The sequence below is a fragment of the Ostrinia furnacalis genome, unplaced genomic scaffold, assembly GCF_004193835.3.
Source record: "Ostrinia furnacalis isolate ACB-3 unplaced genomic scaffold, ASM419383v2 OfSCF5843, whole genome shotgun sequence".
Lineage (NCBI taxonomy): Eukaryota > Metazoa > Arthropoda > Insecta > Lepidoptera > Crambidae > Ostrinia > Ostrinia furnacalis.
In genome coordinates this window covers 832,700-859,749 of record NW_021136082.1, presented here as the reverse complement: position 1 = coordinate 859,749, position 27,050 = coordinate 832,700, and the positions used below count along the sequence as shown (strand labels likewise).

Genomic DNA, 27,050 nt, shown 5'->3' with positions numbered 1-27,050 from the left:
GAAGCAGCAAATCGAACGGACAGCATTGAATAGAGCTCTGTGATTGGTTCGTGTGTCACCCTGTGCGTCCTCGCGCACTGTGAGACCTCATAGTAATGTTTGTGAATAACGAGGAACACCGGCGGGTGACGTAAGTGTGACTTTTACGAAAAAAAGGCGTTCGCGTTAGTGGGCTTACAACATTTCTAATTCAAAGTGGGACATAAGCAACTAAACGTTGGGAACCAGTGGTTTAACTGGACAACAAAACAAAACAATTACTTGAACTCTTGAACCACAATTCAAAGAAATTACAATGTTACTTACAAGTCAGGATGTGGTTTAGTCTTTGCTAATCGGTGTCACTAAGTAAATTGTCATGTAGAGACAAGGTAGTGTCACATTTATCATTGCTCTTTCAAATTATGAATGACGTAGTATAATTAATTGAAGCTACGGGACTATTCCCACCTCTCTTTCCCACCGCTGCAACTCCTGTGTAGCCAGGATCTACAGCTTGACCGCCAATAGCCCAACCAGTGATGCTACTTAAGTAGTTTTGCAGCCAAATGTCGTCCACTGCTGGGCAAAGGCCTCCAAGGATTTCCACATCGACCGGTCCTGCACTGCCCGCATCCAGACACTTCCCACGACCTTCACCAGATCGTCAGTCCACCTAGTGGAGTGTAGGATATATCCTCCATTTGCCTCTGGTAAATTAGAGAGTTGTGCTCATGCAGTGGAGACTAAATGACCTGATGATGATGACTAAGATCCTCTACTGGGCCCTGGACTGAAGTTTGTACTTATTTATTTATCTATTAACTTAATACAAGCTGGCGCTGGGGCAGAAAAGTTCTCGAATGGCGATCATGTGTTGGAAGACGTAGAGTGGGCAGCCCCATTTGGACCGACAATCTGGTGAAGGTCGCGGGAGGTGCCTGGATGCGGGCAGCGCAGGACCAGTCATTGTGGAAATGCTTGGGGGAGGCCTTTGTCCAGCAGTGGACGTCATTTGGCTGAAACGATAAGCAGGCAAAACACGGGCCAACGCTAGTAAGAAACAACTCATCATGGCCACTTGTAGAGACGTCTATCAAGCCAAACTCTGGCATCATAAATGAAGACCACACGGGAAAAACAAAGAATGTCAAAAAACTACAAGAGAAAAACAGTTTTAAAGGTAGTTTGAAAATCTATATTTCTTTCATTTTAGACTCTTTTATGTGAGATATTGAAACAACTTATATTACTGTGTTAACATATGCTTTGCCTGTACTTCTAAAACTCGATTTGTTTAAATAAGTTTTAAGTTATGGTCCATAATATAACCGTTTCTTGCCATGGAAAAACAAACACAAATTACCAACTAGTTACAGTTGATGAACTAGAACTATTACAGTTGACCAGGACGATTTTACTGATTTTACCCAATTCTGATTTTTGAAATAGAATGTTTCCCTAAAAAGCTAACAGATGGCATTAAAAAGTAAGTTTCACAAAAAAGGTGACATTCATTGTTTTTCCCGTGTGGTCTTCAAATGCAGATAATATGGTCGATGTTCCGACTCAAATGTACGACTTGATGTGCTATCAACGGTATAGTTTACGGGGCGATGGCGACAGGAAATATCGCCTATTATATCACATGCTAGTCATCCACTTATTATATGGCGAATACACCACGAAATATTAAACTTTGCCTCATTGAAATAAGGTACACAATAAAATTTGCGGCGTCTGTAACATGCTTAACTGCTAACCTATTAACAGAAATTGATTTGCAGTTAAAAAGATGAAATCGTGAAAGTTTAGTCTCTATAAAACAGAAGTTTTTCCAATTTGTATGGAACTTGGCCGTTACTGAAACCTCTGAACGGGTTGTGCTGAAATAGGAAAGGATTTTCCAAAATTGGGGTGAATTTTATAAGCAGAACTAGTACGAAGTCGCGGGCGGCCCGCGACTTCGTACGCGTGGATCCCGTTTTACCCCCTTAAGGGTGGAGTTTCGTAAAATCCTTTCTTAGCGGATGCCTACGTCGTAACATCTACCTACATGCCAAATTTCAGCCTGATCCGTCCAGTGGTTTGGGCTGTGCGTTGATAGATCACTATGTCAGTCAGTCAGTCAGTCACCTTTGAGTTTTATTAGATAGTAGGCCTCCCCAACCCATCTGCCCAGCTTGTTGAGTGCAGGACAAATCCATTTGCCTCCGGTAGGGGGTCGTGCTCCTGCAATGGAGACTGACGTCCTATTCACAAAATTGCTTGCTTAAGTGAAGCAGCAAATCGAACGCACGTTGAATAGAGCTCTGTGATTGGTTCGTGCGTGACCCTGTGCGTCCACGCGCACTGTAAGACCTCATAGTTTTGTGAATACTGGAGTAAATGACCTGATGAGTTATCGGAACAATACGATTGTTAATCACAATAAAAATAGCGTGTTAAAAAGTCATACGGTTAACACATTTGGCTGCTTTGGATTCGGTGGAAAGGCGTGCCAGAAGACTTATCGACAGCCCCACCCTTGTTGAAGCGGCGCTCCAGGAACTTGACCATCGCCGTGAGGTTGCATCCCTATCGGTTTTCTACAGGCTACACTTCGGAGAATGTGCGAACGAATTACACGAACTAATTCCACCAGCCCCCTTCCATCATCGGGGAACCAGACGCAGGTCAGCGTACCATCCCTATATTGTTGACATTCCACCATCTCGTACCAAGCGTTTCGATGACTCTTTTATAATGCGAACAGCTAGGGACTGGAATTCGTTGCCTGCTGCTGTCTTTCCCGAAGACTATAATCCGGGCTTTTTCAAGGCGAGAGTGAATAGGCACTTACAGGGCAGATATGTACCATCCCAGACTGCATCCCACTTAACATCAGGTGCGGTTGTGGTCAAATACCTGCCTTGCATAAAAAAAACTGCTTTTGGAAAAGCCCTAGTCCATGCAATTATTTAATTTAACATAATACTCGGACAATAATTACTTGTGTCTTGATCTTAACGTTACTGAGTAATAAAATTAAATACTAACGATTAGGTACACGTGACTAGGGACGTTGTTGTCGTTATGGTTGAAGTGGGACGTCCCGTGAACTCTATGGGCGGTACGGGACGTACCACCTCTCGTTCCCACCACTGCAACTCCTATGTAGCCAGGATTTACAGCTTCACCGCCAATAAAAACACAACCAGTGAAGGGCAAATTTATCCCGGAGGAAAGTTAAACTGTCATTGGACTCGCAACGAACTTTATAAGAAGAACATAGTAGGAGTTCGAAGTTGAGGATCGATTTCCCTCCAGTGCAAAGTGGATGACAGGAGACAAAACGCACTGGATCATCACTATGATAAGTACGAGGATCATAAGTATCACTGGATCATAAATATCTCTCCAGAAGCTTTCAGAGTATAATTGATGGTTAAAAACCGCATTAACTACACCACGTACTTTATGAAATTACTTGTGGTTGGTTACACAATCACGAACTGGCGTTATTAAAGTCTAAACAGGTAATTCTTAAGTGATTTGGTTCTCTCGTTTTTCTTTCTTTTGTATGTAAAAGAAAAAATCAGTGATTTGATCTTATTTTACAGTTATGTACCTACTTAATCAACTCGTTTACAGTACAGTACAGGACTACCTCTCGTTCCCACCACTGCAACTCTCTAGACTTTTTCGTTTATGGGGTTTATTATTAGGAGGACCCAAATCATGGGACACAAACTTCGCAACCTCATATCGTTGAAATAATGTCCCGTAAACTGTCCCACTTGGTGAGCAGTGCACAACATTACGGCTAATTGTAATCATGCAATGACATCAAAACAAGATTCTTGAGCTGCCTGAGATTGCGTTTACACGAGTTACCGTAGTTTTGTACTAGAATGTCACGCGGTTTTACCTCTAGATACGAGAGAATGGGACTATTCCCACCTCTCGTTCCCACCGCTGCAACTCCTGTGTAGCCAGGATCTACAGCTTGACCGCCAATAAAAACCCAACCAGTGAAGGTCAATGAAGGTCAAGTTTGTCCCGAGGGATGTTAAACAGTAGCTGACAAGATGAATTCATAGATTGGAGTAGCATTTATTTAATTTTTAGCGCGTCTTCGTCTTATTTTATATTGCTTGCTCATTGTTTCATCCACAAAGACGCGCCCCACCAATTTTTGGTCTCGGTCGCGCGGGGTGCGGGGATTTTGATCCGAGCAATTCGAGCGTCATTATTGTAGTGTGCGTGTGCAGTGTGCACTCATAGATGATTTAGCGTGTACCGATAACACTCAAACATTTGTGGAAGAATAGTGAATAAAATTAGTGTACTAGGTACGTCATGTTACTTCGATTAGGTAGAGCTTGAGATGTAGCTTGACCTCCCCATTTCATGCAGTCCCATACAAGTTACAGGTCTTAATCCACTGGACAACTTCCACGCATACCAAGCAGAACAACTAGTAGTTAAATAAATTGCAGAGTCTGTAAGTTCAAAGTTTACTACTAAAATTAGATTTTGCGAAGTAGGTACTTCGGTTTGGATCGGTAGCTTCACCTAATTACAGGTTCTGTTCTCGCTGGGGTCTTTAATAATGAGCACAAGTAGCATGACTGTCATTCATGATAGACACATCGTTTTTCGTTTGTTTCACCCAATTGACGTCGACTGCTGAACTAAGCCTCCCCCAATGATTTACAGATTGGCCGGTTGGTAGCGCCTGCTAACTTTATGAGGTCGTCGATCCACCTTGTAAACGCTTCCCAATGTTAACCCTGCCACTGCTTCGGCACTATAAAGTGCAGTGCTGTGATGAAATAGCACAAAAAACTCTGTCACAATTGTCAGCCTCTTCTGACAATATTTTAATATTTTAAGAGCTTCCTCGTTGTGGATAAAAAAAAATTAACATGTTTAATTTGTAAGCTAGACCAGGGTTTCCCAAACTATGGGTCGCGACCCAGTGGTGGGTCGCGAGCGAACATTGAGTGGGCCCTGCCTGTAGAACGACACACCACCCCACCGATCCAACCGCTGGGCAGCGGGCGAAAATTCCTATAGATGGGTCCCGAGTTTGGGAACTTGTATTAGATGAGTCATAGCCCAGACAACTTTGGGAACCACTGAGCTAGACAGTTTAAAATCATAGACTCAAGTAATAAATCTTTCGCCTTAAAGCTCCTTTCCATTAAAATTACTAATACCTACCTAAGGCCCGATTTACACCAAGGCGCAGCGGAGAAAAGGGAAGATGTGTCGGGCGGACTAATCATAAAAAATCAAAATCTACTCTTTTTTAATATTTGCACGCTTCTTAGTTCGAGCAAACAGTGAAACCTACCAAATCTATGTAAGACCACTTATACAGGGTGTTAGCTAAATGGGTATATGAGCCGACACTAACCCATGTTAACATGGGCATATAAATGGTATGGTGAAGTCATAAAATTTATATCTTCATTTTAATTATTTTAATTTTCATACAAATCGGATTTTATAACATTTATTTTGTATGAAAATTAAAAAAATTAAATTGATGATATCAAATTTCTGACTTCACTATACCATTTATATGCCCATGTTAACATGGGCTAGTGTCGGCTCAAATACCCATTTACCTAACACCCTGTATACCTGGATATACGCAAATAAATAAATTTGATTTGATTTGAAATAATGAAGTATTCTAAAAATTACAGTAAGACTGGATGGGAATTTTTTTCCCAACTAGTAGGTAACTCGGTTACTCGTTCTGGTGTGACACGTTGGGAATAAGCGCGTAGAACGGATTGGAGATGTGGAAATAAAAGTCTGATCGGTTATTCTGATTGAAAACACGTCTCCGCTCTGTTCCGCTTCTCTCCGCCTCAATGGAAACTGGGCCTAAGAAGTAGGTACTCGTAATAGGTAGGTATTTCTAATGTAGAGTCACATTTGTAGTGTAAAAAGTATGTCAATGACTGAATGACAGTGTAAAATGACCGGAAAATGCAAGTAGAGACTAAAAATAGCGCAAGAGCATGTAAATGTATACGTACGTTTTAAAATATCTAAGTTATTAAGTTACTCGAGTCGAAATAATAAATACAACAAGAAAACACCTATTTATTATATTTTAATGTATTTTACGATATTCTTAACCATTTTTATGGGACATTGTAAACGAATTATTGTTAATGTAAATATTATTTACGTTTAATTTCGTTGTAAAGTAAGATATTTTATTTGGTAGTTTAATTTTTAATGCTATTTTGATTTTAATCATATTTTTAAACTCATTCTTTTTTAATGTTGGTTTTACCTCCTTTCTAAAAGCCTTCTTTAGTCCGTAAACAATAACGAAACCGATGGAAAAAAAATTACGCAATGACGTACGCTGGTACCTTTAGCTGAAAACCTTGGAAGCCCTAGGTTTCCCCATGACTACCTATAAATAAGTGTTAAAACAAATTTTATCTCACAAGTATGATTAATCGAGCTAGCCAGTCATTCGTTGTGAATGTTCCTACCATTATAGCAGTCGGGCTCAACCGCCCGCCAAGAGTGTACGCCTTAGCCGCCGAAACCGGCCATTTTTCTTGATTCGCGCGCTTTTTGACAGGTGTCAAGTGTAACTTTTTAAATTTTCCCCCGAGTGCCAATGTGTTAGTGTGTGCCTTGGAGTTTTTGTGCCAAAAAGGATTTTCTCAAAGGTAAGTTATGAAGTATTGTGGGTATTATGTCATTATATTGGTTTTTGCTAATATTGCTTTCACTAGCGAACAGGTGGGGGATTTAGGGCAGTGGGACACCGAAAGTGATCTTATGATGCGGAGGCTGCGAGTCTTCGTTTCGTTGGCTCGCCTAATTTTTTTAAACATTTGAATTTAGAACATTTCGTTGTTGCAATCATTCAAATTCTTTTGATCTTTTTAATTAAGACAGAATAAAACCTCTTTTAAATCACAGATTATAAATATTACAGTTTCATCTATAATTTAATAAATCAATTGCTCAAAAGAAATTGAGAAAAAGTTTTACAATTTTGAATAAATTTTGTAAAACTGAACTGACATTTCCGTGTTAAAATTAAAAATTCATATTTAAATCATGTAACGTCTGAAAATTGAGATGTCTTGTTCAAACAGGCATAAATTACAATAAATAATGTAAGTAAAATTATTGAAGTTGAGTAAAAATTTTGCCCGTAGTACTTCGAGTGCGGTAAAATATTTAAAAATATTAAAATGTAAAACGATATTGCGCTACTTTTTGGGAAGTTTGTTTGTTGCTTTGGTAAACACGTTTCTGGTTTTTACTTTTAGGAATTTAATCAATATAAGAACCTCCTTCTTCTTTGAAGTCGGTTAATAATCGTTTTGTTATAAATACACAATGCTTATTAGATTTTTCATGAAGATTTTCAGGACTTTTTAATTTCAAGCAGAAATTTTTAAAGAATTTATTAAAATAAATAAATAAATAAAAATTAATCTCTTTCTCTACCTATGTCTGACTGATAGTGAATACCTATAGGGTTTTAGCCCGTCATTTGTATAGTTTTACGTGCAATAAATGAAATAAAATCAAATAGGTATTATCATACAGTATTTTATTGTCATAATCTTTCGGGAATCGAATCTAGGTCTATTAAATCCTATATCTGTAAAACACTAGAAGTAGAGTTGTATTATTAATTTTTATTAACTTCAGCGTACAACTTCGCTCGCGTGAATTAAATGAATGTTTTTTTTTGGTTTGTTATAAAATATCATGTTCTTAAATTCTAAACTATTCCTTAGCACTCTTAAATTATTTTCTTAAGCTTTAAAATATGAATTTTCAGATCAATTAAGACTTGTTTAAAAGACTATTCCCACCTGTCGTTCCCATCGCTGCAACTCCTGTGTAGCCAGGATCTACAGCTTGACCGCCAATAACCCAACCAGTGGAGGTCAAGTTTGTCCCGGGGGAAGTTAACTGTCATTGGACCCGCAACGAAATTAATCAGAAGAACACAGGAGAAGTTCGAAGTTAACCCTCCAGTGCACTTGTTTAGAAGATTACAAATTGCTAATATTACTGGTTATTCCTCCAGTTAAGTTAAATTAACGAGATTTTCCTGAATTTCGGTCTATTTCACAGAAAAACTATCGCGCATCTAAAACCGGGATAAAAACTATCCTATAATTTTTATCTGTGTCTCATCAAACTAGTTATGTCTGTTATCTTTTTAAGTTTAAACCACTGAACCGATTTAGATCACATTTGTTGTAGATATACTTAGTTTGAAACCACGGAAAAACGGAATAGATTTTATCCCGGATATTTGAACGGAAACACGCGCATAGTTTTTCTATTAAAGACTGAAATTTATCGTGAACGAAGCCAGTATAAATGTGGATTCAAAACTTAGCCATCCACAAAATAATTTGGTACTTATACATACATAGACTTATTATCTTGAGTCTCAAGTAAAAAGGCGGGATAGTTTTTATCCCGGTTTTTAAACGCTTTTCTGACTAAATGAACTATAATGCTAAATAAATTATAAGTATAAAAGATTCAAATACTAGAATCATAAAACTGTTGAAAACTAAAGAATCTATACTTACTCAATATTATAAAGCTGAAGAGTTTGTTTGTTTGAACGCGCTAAACTCAGGAACAACTGGTCCGATTTGAAAAAATATTTTTGTGTTGGATAGCCCACATAACGACGAAGGCTAAGCTATTTAACATCACCCTACTACAGCCAATAGGGACGGAGTAATGGGTCTATTCCCACCTCTCGTCCCCACCGCTGCAACTCCTGTGTAGCCAGGATCTATAGCTTGACCGCCAATTACCCAACCAGTGAAGGTCTAAGAAAAGGTAAAGGGGAGGAGTAGTAAAGAAAAATATTGCGAAAAGGGAAAAATTCAAACTATTTTCACGCGTACGAAGTCGCGGGGACAGCTATATCTAATAACTAGGTTTGCTAACTCACAAGTTACATCACAACATGTGCATGCGCACATTATGTGTAAATTCGGTCAAAGTAAAACGCTATGCAGGCAGTTTTGCACATTACATTCTGTTATTTTAATTCTTGATATTAATTATGCAACTTGCGACTTGTGTTTATTTCAGGATAATTTTACCTACAAAGTACAGAATAATAATTTACCTTCTTTTTAGTAACATTTGATCACACCTTGTAACATGGTCATAAATAAGTTTAATTAATTAATATTAATGTCTATCTTTGGAGAAATCACATTACAAAATAGGATATATTTTTATCCTGGGATAACATAACCTGTTTTAGGATAAAAAAAGTCCTTTATCCGTCACTAATTTAAAGTTATTTTACTTTTTTTGTCCGTAATTAATGTAGAGTGACTTTACTTTTAATTGAACTTGAGTTTCGTTCACTACTTCAGTCTAATTGAGGTAAACCAGTATGTCAATAGATTTGTATCTTTTAATTATTGATTTTTATTATTGCCACACGTGTATTTATTGTGTTAACTACATAACACTTACTTCTCAACTTCGAACTCCTATATTCTTCTGATTTAATTTTGTTGCGGGTCCAATGACAGTTTAACTTTCCCCCGGGACAAACTTGCCCTTCACTGGTTGGGTTATTGGCGGTCAAGCTGTAGATCCTGGCTACACAGGAGTTGCAGCGGTGGGAACGAGAGGTGGTGATAGTCCCGTATCATATTTTTGTATCTCAAGACCCAAAAGCAGGTCACCATCTTGATCTTATACAAGTGCCCAAGTAGATTGTATATGCTAAACCAATAATGTGTTGGGTAACATATAAATATGTGCAAGAATGTCATATTATGCGACTCAAACGAGGTCGGTGGGAGTCCTCGTAGTAACTTTGAAGTTTGAACAAATTTAGGAGTGGCTTGAATTACGCGTATTTATTTACTATACTAGCTGTGCCTGCGCCTTCGTACGCATGAAAATAGTTTGAATTGGAATGAGGGTTTTAAATACGGGACATGTAAAGGCATACTTGCAAAAATAACGGCCTTATTCACAAACGATACTTGCTTAAGTTAAGGTGCAAATCGAATGCACAGCGTTGAATAGAGTTCGTGTGTCACCCTGTGCGTCTACGCGCACTGTGAGACCTAATAGCAATGTTTGTGAATAAGGGCATAAATGATTATTAAAATGACTTTATTAGTTCCTGACAAATTAAATGGGATCACTTTAGAAATACCAGCATAGTGTGAAAATTAAAACATAATAATATACATATTCATAGATAGGCTATAATATATGACGATCTGTGACGGCTAGTTCAGTGATTCGTCCCACAAGACGTTCGTCCCACTGGGACGAAACACACGCTAATTTCACGCAGGTGAAGCTGCGGGCAAAAGCTAGGTTTAAAATAAGTAAAAAATATTTTTAGAAAATTGCAAAGTTAACTACAGCATATTATATGTCTTAAATGTGTATTGCTGTTGGTGTACCTTTATCAATAAATAAATAAATAAGTAAATAAATAAATACAGCATTTGATAAAAAATTAAGATTGAACTGCAACGAATAATTGCCATTGATCTCGAGTTATCAATATTATCGATTATTTAAGTTTCGTTAGTGCATGTTAGTTTGTAGTTGTATTATGTATAATAAGGTCATTGGTTCGTAAGCCTTTTAATATTTATTCATCTTTTCAAAACCTAGTTTATGTCCACGGCTCTGTCTACGTGAATTTTAGCACTTAATAAAACTTCAATCTATACTAATATTATAAATGCGAAAGTAACTCTTGTCTGTCTGTGTCGCTTTTACTACTGAACCGATTTTAATTAAATTTGGCATAGAGATAGTTTGAGTCCGGGAAAGGACATAGGATAGTTTTTATCCCGGTTTTTGAAACAGGAACGCGCGCGACAAAGTTTCTCTGTCACAGACAAAATTCCACGCGGGCGGAAAGCTAGTCTATACTAATACAATAAAGAGGTTTTGTGTGTTTGTTTATTTGTTAAATTGTAAGGGGTAATCTCGGGATCTACTGAACCGATTTTAAAAATTCTTTCACCAATATAGAAAGGCACATTATTGCTGAGTGTCATAGGTTATACAAATTGTTAATCTTTATTAATGTTGTACACTCCATAGTACATCAATACCTATACACATTTTCGCCGCAATGTAGTACTTATTATATAAGTACAGAGAGCGGCTTGTCAAGCTAAGCTCTGTTGCTTCTTATTCCTACTTAATATGTTGTTTATTACCCAGAATAACATATAGACTATAATTTATGACGATCTGTGACAATGTCAATTTCACGCGGTTGAAGCCGCGGGCAAATGCTAGTTTAGTAATAACAGGAGCCATTTCGCAATAAAAATGTAAAGCCTGATGTGCTGTCGTTTGTACATAAGAAGATACCATAATATTTACCTGATGATCACGTCTTAAATATAGGTTCAGTGATTTATAGCCTCTACATATAAACAAACTTACAAAATACCCTCTGTTTATATTAATAATACATACTAGCGGCCGCCCACGACTTCGTACGCGTGGATCCCGTTTTACCCCCTTAGGGGTGAAGTTTCGTAAAATCCTTTCTTAGTGAGCACCTACGTTCTAAAAGGAACCCCCACGCAAAATTTGAGACTCCTAGCACTTGTAGTTTTAAGTAGTACAGTAACTCAACTTTTGCCTGACCATTAAGGTCCTTAATGGAAGGGATAAATATTTGTATCCCGGGATAACTTTCTCTATTATAATGTTATAGATAGCATTTACTGAAGCGCCCAGAAACAATTTGATTCGTTTTTACCAGCTGCGTCAGAAGGAGGGTTAAGTTATTTTTAAAAATAAAAATAAATATACCAACCCAATTGAGAATCTGCTCCTTTTGTTGAAGTCGGTTAAACAGTAAAGTTCATGAATTTATTAAATAAACTACTACGACAACTGGTTGTCAAATAAATAATAACTTTTGTAGAATAACATACAATATGTAAAGTTACGATAGTAATATACATTTATGGTGACTGCGCATTGTATTGATATGTAATGACACATTAACATAATGTAGTAGGAAATGTTTAACATGTTTTTAAAAATACTTACTGCAATGCTTTCAAGTTAATTTAAAATTACTTAAAATTATACATTTTTGAACCGAAGGTACTTTCGGTTATCCTGGAATAAAAAGTATCCCATTTTGTTTAAAAAAGGGTAACTATAGTAGGAAATATTTTACATTTTTGAACAGATTTTTTTCTGAGGTAAGTTTTTTTGGCAATGAAAAAAGTTATCCTGGGATAAAAAGTATCCCATTTTGTTTTACTTATAAAAAATAAGGAATTAACATTTAAATAGTGCCTCCCTTAGCATGAAATAGTAAAATACTCGATTGATGTATTGCTTAAAATAAATAAATGAATTTAAGTTTGTTAGAGCCTACTGCTTTGAAATAAAACTTACGCACGCCACTGCATATTATTCCTTCCAAACATGTTTACATACTTCTAAATTAGTAGTACCTACTACTTATTATATTTCTCTTTAATACCTTTGAGATGTCAAATATTATTTACGCTTTAATTTATTTTGTGCGGGTCTTCTACCCATAATTTTGAGGAAAATACAAGTTTTTTTTACTTTTAGGTATATGTTTAGTATCTAACGCACCAGAATAATGTTTGTTTCAAAATTGCACCCAAACACATCGAATAAGAACTTGTTTCCAGTTCCCACGTAGACATCCCGTTTTTTGCAGGATGCCTTTTAGTAGTATACCTACGTATAACTCAAAGGTGACTGACTGACTGACTGGCATAGTGATCTATCAACGCACAGCCCAAACCACTGGACGGATCGGGCAAAAATTTGGCATGCAGGTAGATGTTATGACGTAGGCATCCGCTAAGAAAGGATTTTACGAAACTCCACCCCTAAGGGGATAAAACGGGATCCACGCGTACGAAGTCGCGTGCGGTCGCTAGTAAACAAATATGAGAATGTAAAAATTTGACATTGACGGACGGATTTGGATTAGGATTGATTATGGCAGCCTGGCTAAAGTGTCTTACTATACGGGACTATTCCCACCTCTCGTTCCCACCACTGCAACTCCTGTGTAGCCAGGATCTACAGCTTGACCGCCAGAAAAACCCAACCAATGAAGGTCAAGTTTGTCCCGGGGGAAAGTTAAGCTGTCATTGGAACCCGCACCCGCAACGAAATTAATCAGAAGAACATAGGAGGAGTTCGAAATTAAGGTTCGACTTCCCTCCATTGCAAAGCGGATGACAGGTGACAAACAAAGGTTTAAAAAACTTACTTGTATACTCAATACTCATACTACGAATTGGTAAAGTCATAGTTTACAACAAATACAAACTTTCTTACAGTAACCTCGCCGGTTAACGAAATAACTGAACCAAATACGGACATGCAACACCTAACCGGTTTGCGGCGCGTGCGCAACACTTTTGCATTTCTCGTAACCGTTCCATTGAAGAGTCTGCGGTTTGCTTCACGTTGGGGTCGTGGGTTCTGTGCTTTGTAAAATCAATCAAGATCCGAAGACAATTCCAGAAGAAAACCCTTTAAGGGCAAGACATCCTTTTGCAGAAACTGTTTTTTTTTCATCACCTAGTACCTAGTTAAAGTATCAACGAACATGACGTTTGCACGGTCCCGTCCGACACTGGATTACCGTGGGAACGAGCCCTAAGATCAGTTATATTCCGAAGTACACAACCTGATTCCACCAGCCCCTTTCCATCACCAGACCAGACGCAGGTTAGCGTACCATCCCTATATTGTCGACATTCCACCAGCTCGCACTAAGCGTTTCGATAACTCTTAAAATACGAACAGCTAGGGACTGGAATTCGCTGCCTGCTGCTGTCTTTACCGAACACTATAATCCAATCCTTTTCAAGGCGAGAGTGAATAGGCACTTACAGTGCAGATATGTACCATCCTAGACTGCAATCGCTCATTTAACATCAAGAGCGGTTGCGATCAAATACCTATCTTGTTCTGCATTAAATAAAAAGTAGGGATTAACAATAAAATGACAATCATCATCATTTCAGCTATATGAGTCCACTGCTGAACATAGGCCTCCCCTAATGTATTTCCAGATTGGCAGCGAACTGCATCCAGCGCCTTTCAGCTGCCTTTATGAGATAGGATGTCCTCCTTGTGGATAGAAATAACCCATAACCTTTTCCCGTACGTAGTGGCGAAGGTCGATTTAGCGAAGTACGTTTTGGCGAAAAACATTCATTGTGGTAGGTACACTGTAGCGAAAGGCCACTGAAGCGAAACACTCGCGGCCAAAAAGTACTTTTGCTGACCGTAACAATGATCGAAATAACATGTATTTTCATGAAATTAAATTGTTACTAAATGTCAATTATCAAAAATAAAATTTAGTTTATAATTATATTAAGCTCTCCTAGGTCAGCAAAAGTAGGTAATACCCTACTACTACTACCCGAAATAACCACCCTGTATATTTTAAATGGTTTTCCTAATACTAAATCTATAATTTTCTATGGAAAGTTTAAGAAATTTGCGAATATAAGTACCTATAAGCTATGTTTTTGAACCAAACAAAAGTTTTTGTAAACAATAACAAAAAAATTGACAGTTTGACAAATATTTTGAACGTTGTTATGTACCATTTTCCTCTAGAGGTCAAATATATATTTGACCTCTAGAATATAATATGCGAAATAATTTACTTATATTTAAATGTGAAATTAAGCTTACACACGCTTAAACCAATTTTGATAAATGAAGAAAGTACATAGGTAATTTCGTCTCCACTGCAGGAGCACGACCCTCTCTAATTGACCAGAGGCAAGAGGATTTGTCCGACACTCCCCACGCTGGCCAGACGGGTTGGGGAGGCCTGATGCTCGCATATTTGTCCCTTAGTTGCCTCTTACGACTACCACGGGAAGAGTAGTGGAAGCTTGAGTTTAGTCTTGATTCTTAGGCCTCAGCCTCGAACTTAGCGGGCAGCGGGGCGGGAGCGGCGGCGGCGCGGGAGCGGGGCGGGCAACGCAGACCCGTTCTCGAAACAAGCGGGCAGCTCGCGCGGCGCTTTAGCGGCGAAGTGTTGTGTTCGGGGTTGTGTTGTCGAGATATTTGTTTTTATTCGCAAACGAAATGTCTGAACAACGGCGACAATTTTATTTCGATTCAAATTTATTCCTAACGCTCGATTTATTGTGGGCAAAAGAAGGAGTGCGCTGCCCGCTCGTTGCCCGCTCCCTCGCCGCTGCCCGCTCGTTGCCCGCTGCCGCCCCGCTGCCGCGCCGCTGTTTTCGAGAACCGGTCTATTTGATTTTACGCATAAGATCCTGCCGCTCCCGCGCCGCCGCCGCCGCCGCCCCGCTGCCCGCTAAGTTCGAGGCTGAGGCCTTAAGCATAGATTTATTTTCATCATCATCATCATCGCAGCCATAGGACGTCCACTGCTGAACATAGGCCTCTCCCAATGGTTTCCACATCGCCCGGTTGGTAGCGGCCTGCATCCAGCGCCTTCCTGCTACCTTTATGAGGTCATCTCATATATTAATCCATAGAAGTAATCCAGGAACCTGACTCATTATCAGAATCCCATCTAAATTGATATTAAGTCCGTATTTTAATATCCTTGCTAATAATAGAAATCACATAAGCATGAAGCATGCAGGAAAACCCAAGAAAACTATTGAAGTTAGACAATAAAATAATGTTTAGAGACACATTAGTACTACGCGTTTACGGAAGCTTTTATAGTGATGTTACGAGGTGCACAATCGATATGAATCACTAAATCGTTTTTTTACTGTATGGAAATGTAGCTGAGATCAGTAGGGTAGTTCACACAACTAATCAATAGACATAGGTACTTTTATGTGCTGCTAAAACGAGATTTCTCCATGGATTTTGTGTAGCAAAAGAGTTATAGCGTCACTTCTCACCAATTAAATTATTAATTTAAGTCAAAGCTATTAAAAGTCTTATTTTACAATTAATTTATAACTAATTGGGTTTTCAGGGCTGCGTTTAAATGTTATTTTAGAGGAGAAGAAGCGACTATAGTATTGGCCTTAAGACACCTTCAACCATTATATCTAGTTGGTTGTATGGATAACAGGAGTTGCAGTAGTAGGAACGACATGTGAGGTGGCTCTGTTAGTCTATCAATACGAAGACTATCGACTCAGAACATCACTAGCTCAGTAAAAACATAAACTATTAACCTTTCTTAGCATAAAGGATCATTAATATGAATATGCTCATTGCGACGTATACGTCATGTACGTATAATAGTATTACCAGTATTACTAAATTGCTTGTTGCTAGGAAGTCATCGAAATCAAGAATGATGATTCTTGAAGTATATTTGCTTCTATAGAGTATTTTTAATATCATCATCATATACGCCAGAATTCACAAACTATGAAGTCTCACAGTGCGCGTGGACGCACAGGGTGACACACGAACCAATCACAGAGCCGCTAGCGCTATGCGTTTGATTTGCTGCTTCACTTAAGCAAGCATCGTTTGTTAATACGGGCGATAGTCTCCACTGCAAGACCTAATTTTAGCATAATATTAACTAGCGGCCGCAAAATCCCGTCTTAGTGAGCACCTACATTCTAAAAGGAACCCCCATGCAAAGAGACTCCTAGCACTTGTAGTTTCTGAGATTTCGTGATGAATGAGTCAGTCAGTGACCTTTCGCTTTTATAGACATAGATTATCCGGCTCGAAGGACCACAATGTAGGACAATAGGGATGCAGTACTAATCCCGCCACTTTTCCTATTTAATGGTAACTTATAAAACCATTTCAAGAATGAGATAGGTACGGCAATAGAAAAACTTTGGAAAATATAAAATAAATAGCAATAAAGATTTGAATTTGAAAATCCATAGATTCATGTATAAAAGATGCTTTTCGTATAGCCATTTATGTTTGCTTATTATGTCACACAAAGTCGGTACATAAACATAGTAAGTAGGTCACGAACGATCGCTTGAACCTAGCACTTGATTTGATCTAGAACAACATCTTAGTTTTATCTAGATTTACATTTGACATCTGTCTTAGTTACTCATCTTGATTTACCTACTAGGGTAAGCGAGAGAGATAAATAAATAGTCCCTTTAAGAAATGTAATGTTTGTAGAAAAAAAATACTAATTTTGACTGGACTTAGTATTTAAAAAAATAGTATAAACACTGGAAACACACTGACTTAGTCCCATTCTTGTGTGGACTTAAATTAGAACTCTTCCTTTGTTCTGATTAATTTCGTTGCGGGTCCAATGACAGTTTAACTTTCCCCCGGGACAAACTTGACCTTCACTGGTTGGGTTATTGGCGGTCAAGCTGTAGATCCTGGCTGCACAGGAGTTGCAGCGGTCGGAACGAGAGGTGGGAATAGTTCCGTAATATTTTTTGTGCTTGTGTCTTACTTACTCATCTTGATTTATCTACTATGTTAAGCGAGAGAGATAAAAGACACACAATGTAGAGTCTCCTAAAGATAAAGTTGTAAACAAAGTTTATCCAAATGTACGATCCTACATATGATTATAAATAAATACCCTATGTCACTACGTAATGTTTTAGCTTTCTTTGGGTGAAAGTTATCAAAATCAGTTCAGTAGGAGAGGGTTCCAAGGCACACTAAAATAATCTTCAAATATTATTTATCTTTTGGAAATCACATTCAACTGTTGCAGTTTGTTGTTTTATTGGCAAAATATTGATAAATTACATTATTATTGTAGATTAGCTTAGGTTATCTGTGCTTATACAAATTCTGGTCAATATAATTTGTTTGGGTTTCAAGATTTAGGGCAAGTCTATTTTGATTATTATTAAATAGTATTTTGCTAAGTTTGAATTGATTAAAGTAGAAGGTTAATGTATCTAAAAAGACCATCGACAAAGATGCTGACAATAGTGACTGATGCCTGTATTCACAAACATAACTATGAGGTCTCACAGTGCGCGTGGTCGTATAGGGTGACACACGAACCATTCACAGAGCTCTATTCAACGCTGTGCGTTCGATTTGCTGCTTCACTTACGAGCAGATCAAACGATTGCGGCTCTTGAGATACATTATTGGAAAGCAGGTAGGAGACCAATCTACAGATTGGTTTCTTAGATTAAGTTTTGATTAAGATTTGAATTTCTTAGATTAAGGATTAAAGATCGAATATGGAAATCGAGTTTGTGAATACGAGCGTGAGTTTCTTGCGCTGCTTCTTCTCAGCACTGGCCCATTTATTGTCCCGAAGCAGTGGTAGGATTACAAAAGATACTGGGTCGTATAAAAGCGCTTTTTAGAGGTCTTATTCCACAACATTAATGAGTTTTATGTTATTTTAAGTCTGACACCATGGGGCTTCCCCAACCCGTCTGGCCAGCGTGGGGAGTGTAGGACAAATCCTCTTGCCTCTGGTCAATTAGAGGCGTGCTCCTGCAATGGAGACGAGTAAGTTTTTTTTAAGATTAGGTACAAATTACTACTTAATAGACCCGTTAGCCCCTCGTGTTAAGCTAAATAAGCTTGTGTTACGAGTGGGCTCACCACAATAGTCGAGCGGCGGTGGGATACACTGATGTTATGACTAGATTTTTTTTATCTATGACTAAATCTAACTGGGTCAGATTAATTTTAAGATTTAATAATCAGCAATTAACTATAAAATCATGAAATAAGGAAAATAACAAACCTTCAACATTGTAATGAATTGCTAAATGTCCTTTTATTGTTGACAATAGATTTTTCTAGACCTAGACCTTCGCAATTGAGATCAACCTAAGGCCCGTCATAGACGAACAGCTTGAAGCAGCTAGTATCGACAGCTTCAAGCTGTGTTTGTTCGTTTCAGCCAAATGACGTCCACTGCTGGACAAAGGCCTCCCCCAAGGTATTCCATAATGAACGGTCTTGCGCTGTCCGCATCCAGTCTCCTCCCGTGACCTTTACCAGATCGTCGGTCCACCTAGTAGGAGGCCTGCCCACGCTACGTCTTCCAGCCCGTGGTCGCCACTCGAGAACTTTTCTGCCCCAACGGCCATCGTCTCTACGAGCTATGTGCCCCGCCCACTGCCATTTGATTTTAGCAATTCTGTAAGCAGAAGGAGGTCAATCGTCGAATCCAACTCGGCTGGGCAGCTTTCGGGAAACTACGCAACATCTTTTCGTCCAAAATACCCCAGTGCCTGAAGACGAAAGTCTACAACCAATGTGTGTTACCTGTGATGACTTATGGCTCGGAAACGTGGCCCCTCACTATAGGCCTTATACAGAAGCTCAAAGTTGCACAGCGTGCTATGGAGAGGGCTATGCTCGGTGTTTCTTTACGAGATCGAATCAGAAATGAGGAGATCCGTAAACGAACTAAAGTCGCTGACATAGCCCGATGGATCAGCAAGCTGAAGTGGCAGTGGGCTGGGCACATAGTACGCAGAACTGACGGCCGATGGGGCAGCAAGGTTCTGGAATGGAGGCCACGTACCGGAAAACGCAGCGTGGGACGTCCACCCACAAGGTGGACCGATGACCTGATAAAGGTAGCGGGAAGGCGCTGGATGCAGGCCGCTACCAACCGTGCGATGTGGAAGTCATTGGGGGAGGCCTATGTTAAGCAGTGGACGTCCTGTGGCTGAAATGATGATGATGATGATGAATTCTGTAAGCTATGTCGGTCACTTTGGTTCTCCTGCGGATCTCCTCATTTCAAGCTGTGACTTCATAGCAATCTACAGTAGTCTAACGCCCGTGTTCACAAAAATTATTCAATTATTCAAAGAATCTGAAATCAGAAATTGTGACTTGTTCGGCCTGATCGTCACTTAACATCAAGTGAGATACAGGCCAAAAGCTTCCTCGTTGTGGATAAAAAAAATCTCTATCTATTTATTTATATCAACCAGCAGATAGTCACTGAGTTTGTTGCGGTGCTTCTTCTCAGCACTTGCCAAATGTTGGTCTCGAAGCGCTGGTAGGGCAAAAAAATTGTGAGACATGTAGAGGCTCCTTAAGAGCAAAATATTTGACGATTTGTAAGTACTATTTAATAGTCTGTACAAAATAAACAAATTTTGACTTTGACTTAATACCAACTACTTTCTTCAGCAGTTATCAATGGCAGCTTCTAGCTGTTGACTATGATTGCAAGAGGGATCTGTCGTCGCTGTCAGTTCAAAATGATGTATGTTATACCAGTAGGTTTTCAGGAAACACAAAAAACTGTATATTTTTTATATTTGGATTTGACATACGTCCTTTTGAACTGACAACGACGCTGTGTCAATTACTGGGTACTGCTCGAGCAGTCCGTTTATGGCGGGCCTAAGCCCTACTTAACCGACCTAGTTTGCTTTTCTTGGAAAAATAATAACAACGAACGGAATTTTTAACGTAAAAAGTGTTATTTAATACTAAAGTGTTTCAATCTTTCAAATATATCATAGGAATAGTACCTACCTATTAAACATAGCTTGTAAAGCTGATGGCTGATGGGGCAGAAAAGTTCTTGAGTGGTAACCACGGGTCGGAAGACGTAGTGTGTGCAGGCATCCTACTAGGTGGGCCGACGATCTGGTGAAGGTCGAGGAAAGTGCTATGATGAATCGGTCGTTGTGGAAATCCTTGGGGGAGGCCTATGTCCAGCAGTGGACGTCATTTGGCTGAAACGAACGATAGAAACATTGGATAGTTTTCATCCCAGTCTCGAAAAGGAGACATACGCCTGAAAGCTTTTCTGTGACAAATTGAAATTCATGCTGCGGCGAAAGCTCTTCGGCTTTTTTAAATAACGAAGTCAAAGTCAAAATTTCTTTATTTGTTTAAACTAATAAATAGTACTTACAAATCGTCAAATATTTTGCTTTTAAGGAGCCTTTACATGTCCCATAATCTTTTCACCCTACCAGCGCTTCGAGACCAGCATTTGGCAAGTGTTGAGAAGAAGCGCCGCGCAACAAAAATAACAAACAAAATACCGACAAACATATAATAAACCAAAAAACTTTTTAATAAGCATGAAAATATTTATAGAAAGTTCATAAAATGCATAGCAAAGCTTGTTTTGGAAAACAGTGTAGCTTTGGCCACAGTGTAAATTGGAAACAGTAAAATTACTACATCAGTCATTCATTAGGCATTGTTAAAACAAAATCACAAGTTTTGTTGTAGCCCATTTACTTTTTCCAATCAACCACACTAAATTTAAATGCTGATGCTTGCTTAAGTGAAGCAGAAAATCGATCGCACAGCGTTGAATAGAGCTCTGTGATTGGTTCGTGTGTCACCCTGTGCGTCCACGCGCACTGTAAGACCTCATAGTAATGTTTATTAATACGGGAGTGTATTATATGCATGGTTAAGAGAGAGTTTTTTTTAAATAAATAATTTGACTGACGGTCGATGGGGCAGTAAGGTTCTGGAGTGGAGGCCACGTACCGGAAAGCGTAGCACGGTACGTCCACGAAATAGGTGGCACACGTTTACCAACAAGATTGGCTACTGTAGCCATGTGAGGGCACATGATAAGGCAGCCCAGCGTAGCTCTCTTATTGCGGACTAAAGGAATTTTGTCGTAGTTACCGTAGCCGAAAGCGGCTTGGGAGTATATAGGACGTCCTCATAAAGGTAGCAGGAAGGCGCTGGATGCAGGCCGCTACCAACCGGTCACTATGGATATCATTGGTAGCCTATGTTCAGCAGTGGACGTCCTGTGGCTGAAATGATGAGTGCACTTCCTCCTCCTTAACCGCCTCGGTGGTCTAGTGGTTAGACCACCTGCTTCAGACGCAGAGGTCCCGGGTTCGATTCCCAGTGAGAGCAGAATTTTCTGTTCGGTTTGGTTGGTGGTAGGGCTTCTTGTTCCAAGTCCGCCAGGCTAGCTACCACCATCTTACCTAAGTCTGTCGCCATAACAACAATGTTAACAGCATTGTTGTTTCGGCAGTTAGAGGAAAGATAGCCAGTTCCTCTGTGGTTGAGGATTCCGGGTGAAGCTCGCTTCCACCTTCGGCCTGATCATCGCTTACGATTAGGTAAGATACAGGCCAAGAGCTTCATTGTGGATAAAAAAAAACTTTTGGAGTCTGTTTTTTTGTTTGTTCTTAAATTACTGCACCTCTCTACTTTATGATAGGTGTCCATTAATCTCACGACACAGATCGTGGTTCAACGACCCGCTATACCGTTGTGAATGCACTTTTTTGTCTGGCCACAGACAAATCATAGATTAGGCGTCGTTAAAAATGGCGGAGCAGGTCACAGACAGCGACCGAGCTTTTTATTTTTATTGAAGTGTATTTTTGATTTTAATAATCTGTAGAACTAGAAATGCACACACATACTGAAGTTATTGAAGATTAAATATGTATTTAAAGTTAGAAGAGAATAGAATAGAATAGAGAATCACGGGTCATAACGCTACATTTTTTATTCAGACACTACTGACTTAAGTACTTACAACTTAACGTTTCGGCTGCAGCAACACAGTGTACTTATTTATTTACACACCTGAAGACCTTATAAATAAATTATTAATATAATATTTTTCCCAATTTTGAAACAGTAATAAAAAATATTTGCAGTTTTTGGGCATTTGAAGGTATAGGCCAGTTCCTCTGTGGTTGAGGATTCCGGGTGAAGCTCGCTTCCACCTTCGGCCTGATCATCACTTTCTCTCAGTATGTAGACCAAAGATTAGGTACCTACTGTTGAACTAGCTACTGAGAGGTATTAATTGACCTCTCACTAAATTGACCTCTTTAAAATTTTAATCTAAACCACTCCGTTTCTTCAAGGTAATATTTTAATTATTCTGAGCAACTGTCAGGGGCGTGCAGTATACTTATATAAGCAATCAAGCAGTGCCTCCCTTATCACCAGTCATTATGTCTCCACTGCAGGAGCACGCCTCTAATTGACCAGAGGCAAGAGGATTTGTCCTACACTCCCCACGCTGGCCAGACGGGTTGGGGAGGGCTGATGTTCGCGTGTTTGTCCCTTAGTCGCCTCTTACGACATCCACGGGAAGAGTGGCGTGGTCTTATTCACTCAGCCGGAACTACACGGCTTATCTTTACAATGTTTATAAAAAATATTTATGGTTCAAATTGTTTATGTTTATTGTTTATGCCATGCACCTGTAGAGTGCCCTTAGAATTAAACCTGGGACCTTGGGTCCAACTCTTTTACCACTAGGCCACGGGGCCATTACACCAATGTTGAAGTATTAAATTAATACAGGGTGATCTTACGAATCATAATCACCTACTCGGTAAAATGACACAAATATGAATTTAATTTATTAATTTTATTTCTACCAGGTGGAAAGTGTCAAAATGTTTTGCTCGGTTGGGTTAGTGATAGGGCTTGTTCTAAGTTTGTAGGTGCTACAACTAAATTATGTTTAAGTGTGCCTTTTTGCTCATTTTGGTTTTCCAGTCCGCATGGAGCTACTACTCTATCTTTTTAAAATCTGAGCCCAACAACAGCTTATTATTGCAGCTGTTGGTAGCCGGTTGCTCTGTGGTTGAAGGTTTAAGGGTGTGATTGACAATTCCGGATGAACCTCGCTTCCATCTTCGGTCTGATCATCACTTTCTTTCATGAGCTTTGCACTAGAAGGAATTAGTCGATCCTTAACTTCGAACTCCTGTATTTTTATAATAATTTCATTGCGGGTCCAATGACAGTTTAACTTTCCCCCGGAACAAACTTGACCTTCACTGGTTGGGTTATTGGCGGTCAAGCTGTAGATCCTGGCTACACAGGAGTTGCAGCGGTGGGAACGAGAGGTGGAAGTTTTGCTGTGGTAAATTGAAGCTGTAAATCCTGGCTACTCAGGAGATGCAGCGGTGGGAACGAGATAAAAAACTAGTAGACTTCTAAAAAGCACTTTTACAAGTCCCAGTATTATCCTACCACTGCTTCGGGAAAATAAATGGGCCAGTGCTGAGAAGAAGCAGCACAGGAACTCAGTCACTAGAGGTAGGAAGGTGTTTTTTTTGTGCCTTTTTAATAGCACCACTTTCAAACACCCTGTATAAAAGTGTCAGCAAAGGAATGTACACCACTTCTTGAAACTTGAAAGCCGTATCATAAGTGGTCAGCCGGCCTTGCGAATGGTTTTGAAACGTATTACGTAAAGTAATGTTTGGAGGTATGTATGTAAAAAAATGTGTGTGTTGATCCAGTGTTCGGTATAGCAAATATGAAAATCCTTGATTGCCTAAGGTGTTCTGTTTGGATTTGGGGTTCCGTGCCTCAGAGAGAAAAGCTAAGGTTTCTTATGCCCGTTTTCACCATCAATATCTAATTTTTAAGTGACCTCTATGACAGCAAAATTCATATTATGTGTTACCATATGGGTCACTTAAAAATTAGGGATTGATGGTGAAAACGGGCATTAGCGTCACCTTTTTTTTACAAAAGAAACATAAGACTATATATTTTTGCTGTAAAATTGCCTGTAGCTGGATTTTGTGTCGTTATAAATTTCTCAGTCCGTCCCCTTACCCCTTATACAGGGTGGAAACGATAAGTGATCTCACTAAACTAAACAAGATATCAAAAATTGGTTACTGATCCTGAAAGTGCTTCATGACCTCTATCAAACGGTACCAATAATAGGTTACAGAATTAAATGGATCATTCCATATATATACATATATTTAGTACAGCACTATTACCTATATTGATTGTGGTACAGCAACACATTAGAAGTGTTAAAAATGTGATTAACTAATTCTAATCCGGCACTGTTTAGAAGGTCAGTGATAGTAACGAACCCTCATGTCAAGCCCGACTCGCACATGGCTGAATTTTTGTAGGCTCATTTCTGAGATATTAGCAATTATATTGTACTGGTATTTTAAAACAAAACTGGATAGTGGACTACAAACGAAAAGCAATATTTAAAAATGTATGAAAATTCAGTCACAAACTCAATTCAAAGTCACAGCTTATCTAAAAAGTTCTTCTTTCTATGAATTCAAAACTTTTTTTAAATTATATTTCTATAAGTTTTAAAATAAATATAGTTAAAATTGAATTCGTAAATTGGTGACGTCAAATTATAATAATAAAGCTTACAAAATCTAGAGCGAATATTATTGCGTTTTGACAGATCTTAAAAGTATGTCAATTTTGATTGTTGATGTAAATGACTCGACTTTCCATAATAGTGAAAAGGGACAGCATACAATAAAATAAAAAAGTTGTCAATTTTGGCATTTAGTAGGTTAGAAAGCTGACAAACCATTAACATAAACATTTATGGTGAAAACATAAAGATAAAACGTGTGGTTCCGTCAGATAAAAATATAAGACCACCCCCACTGTTCCCATGGATGTCGTAAGAGGCGACTAAGGGACAAATATGCGAGCATCAGGCCTCCTCAACCCGTCTGGCCAGCGTGGGGAGTGTAGGACAAATCCTCTTGCCTCTGGTAAATTAGAGAGGGTCGTGCTCCGGAAGTGAACAAGAAATTGTAATGGATTGATGACGACGAAAATCCTGCATTTTGTCTCTGGAAATTAAAAATTGGGGGTGGTATGGGTATCATACTGTACGGGAACTACACGTTGAATCTCTAAGGCTGGGTTGACCATCTTACTTTACCGTAACTTTAACGATAACCGGTGTTTTTTTGTATGGAGTTTGACAGCTTTTTGACGTTTGCTAAAGTCAAAGTAAGATGGTGCAACTCGGTCTTAAGTAAAAAGAGTTTTTGCTAATTTAATCAATCAACGTTATTTTTAACCGACTTCAACAAAACGAGGAGGTTTTCAATTCGGGTGGTTGATTTTTTTTCCGTGACACTTCTAAATAATTCCAACTGCCTCAATTAATTTGATTCTGTCATAAAAACTTTTAACAAATTCTGTCATAAAAACTTTTAACAATTTTCTTGGCAATTTGCATCGCGTTCCAATTGATTCTCACAACGATTTGAAATCACAGTTATCCACCGTTAAACCGCCAACCACAGACATCTAAACTTGGCCTTAATTACTCTCATGTACTTCTGTGCCATGAGATGCAATTATTTGCATGCAATCATTTGAGGGCTTCAGAAATAGATAAAACCTTGACAGTGAGTAGAGTTTAGTTACAACAATGTAAAAGAATTGTTGTAAGGCCGCCTGGCTTACTACAATACAAATCATCATCATTTCAGCCATAGGACGTCCACTGCTGAACATTGGCCTTCCCCAATGATTTCTACAATGGCCGGTTGGTGGCGGCCTGCATCCAGCGCCTTTCTGCTACCTTTATAAGGTCGTAGGTCCACCGTGTGAAATCATAAACCAGTCAAAACAATGACTAAAATAAAATAAATATTTTTTCTTTCTTTCTTTCTTTAAAATGTCAATAAAAATATCTAAAAACAAAAAAGAGAAATGCAACTTTGAGTCGCCTACAAAATGGAGGTCAAGTTCTAACTTTGGAAATCAAATGACTACAAAACTAAAAAAGTGTGTGGTTTGGCTTATTACTCGGTCGATTAAAGGTATATCCACATTCTTATGGAGACTAACTCCCGTATTCACAAACATTTACTCTGAGGACAGTGCGCGTGGACGCACAGGATGACACACGAACCAATCACAGAGCTCTACTCAACGCTGTGCGTTCAATTTGCTGCTTCACTTAAGCAAGCATCGTTTGTGAACACGGGCGTATTTGTATAACCCACTTTTGCCAGTTCTCAGTATATTATGCCTTGCTGTTTGTTACATATTTCTAGGTATACTGACAAATATTTATTGAAGTCTCAGAGGTCGAGGTCTACTTTTGACCTTAAATAAGTCCATGGAGTAACCTCCAAATGTCTTGGATTAAGTGTATAATATTTGTGAATTTCATAAATATATAAATATATTAGTGGTTCGATTAATTATGATTTATAATTTACTAGCGACTTGCCCTGGCTTCACACGATTGTAAAAAAGGAAGTGAAAAATCTGAAGGTCAAAACTCATAAAAAACTCATAACTCATTTATTTTTGCAAGTAGGCTTTTAAAAAGCACTTTTACATGTCCCAGTATT

At 38.8% G+C, this 27,050-nt stretch overlaps 1 protein-coding gene across 1 annotated transcript in view; it reads left to right on the top strand.

The window, feature by feature from the left end:
• Window positions 1-6,468: 6,468 nt before the first annotated feature.
• Window positions 6,469-27,050, top strand: part of dsb (scavenger receptor class B member debris buster) — a 107,364-nt gene continuing 86,782 nt past the window's right edge. The window contains exon 1 of the mRNA XM_028316664.1: window positions 6,469-6,671. The gene's annotated coding sequence lies outside the window, so the exon portion shown is untranslated. The remainder of the gene's footprint in view (window positions 6,672-27,050) is intronic.